An 855-nucleotide genomic window follows, 5' to 3' on the forward strand; every position below is an offset into this window, starting at 1 on the left:
TTGGGTTGTTGCTGTCACGCCCCAAACTAGAGAAGGCGTGACAGGCACTCGACACTTTAAGCAATCGAGTTAGCCACATAAACATACCAACTGACTCAACGGACATTTAGAAGGTCAGGCAGCATAACATTTAAAATACTATGACTGGACGCTTAAGGTCACAACCTGAATATCGATAAGTCATATAGACGAAGATAGACAAGCCAAAGATAGTAAGGTACCTGCTAGCCGACAAGGCTACAATGAAGATATACACACATACATACATATCTATACATGCCAAGCCTATGTGGCTAGAAACTAGAAGCTGCAGAAAGAAACCCAGAATACTGTGTCCATAATAGCCTCCATGAGTGACATAAGCACTGGTCGGGACAAGGCCCCGATTATACCCAAACAATACAATAAAAGTAACATCCTATGAAAGCTCCAGGAAGAAGTGGAGCTTACCAACTCATAGTTGAACCCCAAATCCTAGTAGAGGGGTTACTCAAAATCCTTACCTGGACCTGCACGCACGAAACAAAAATGCGTCCCAGGCAACGGGACGTCAGTACGAATAAAAATGTACTGGTATGTAGGGCAGAAAATATAATAATAAATAGTTACTGTAAAAAGGGGAATAAAGATACCACCTGAAACAGAAACTCCGCTGACATCAAACCTTATATAGATTAAATATGCATGGTATGCTCGCATAATCGTATGTCGTGAATATATATATATATATGTATATATGTATATGTGTACATATACATATATGCATATGTATATATATACATATATACATATGTATATTACATATTTATATTACATATGTATATACATATGTATATATATATATATATATATATC

The 855-nt window shown here is 36.8% G+C and overlaps 1 long non-coding RNA gene across 2 annotated transcripts in view; it reads right to left on the reverse strand.

Moving 5' to 3' along the window:
• Nucleotides 1-203: 203 nt before the first annotated feature.
• Nucleotides 204-855, reverse strand: part of LOC102602303 (uncharacterized) — a 21188-nt gene continuing 20536 nt past the window's right edge. For both annotated transcript variants that reach the window (XR_368075.2, XR_001474645.1), the window contains exon 3: nucleotides 204-509. This is a non-coding gene — a long non-coding RNA (uncharacterized lncRNA). The remainder of the gene's footprint in view (nucleotides 510-855) is intronic.

The sequence above is a fragment of the Solanum tuberosum genome, unplaced genomic scaffold (genome assembly GCF_000226075.1).
Source record: "Solanum tuberosum cultivar DM 1-3 516 R44 unplaced genomic scaffold, SolTub_3.0 scf00232, whole genome shotgun sequence".
Taxonomy (NCBI): domain Eukaryota; kingdom Viridiplantae; phylum Streptophyta; class Magnoliopsida; order Solanales; family Solanaceae; genus Solanum; species Solanum tuberosum.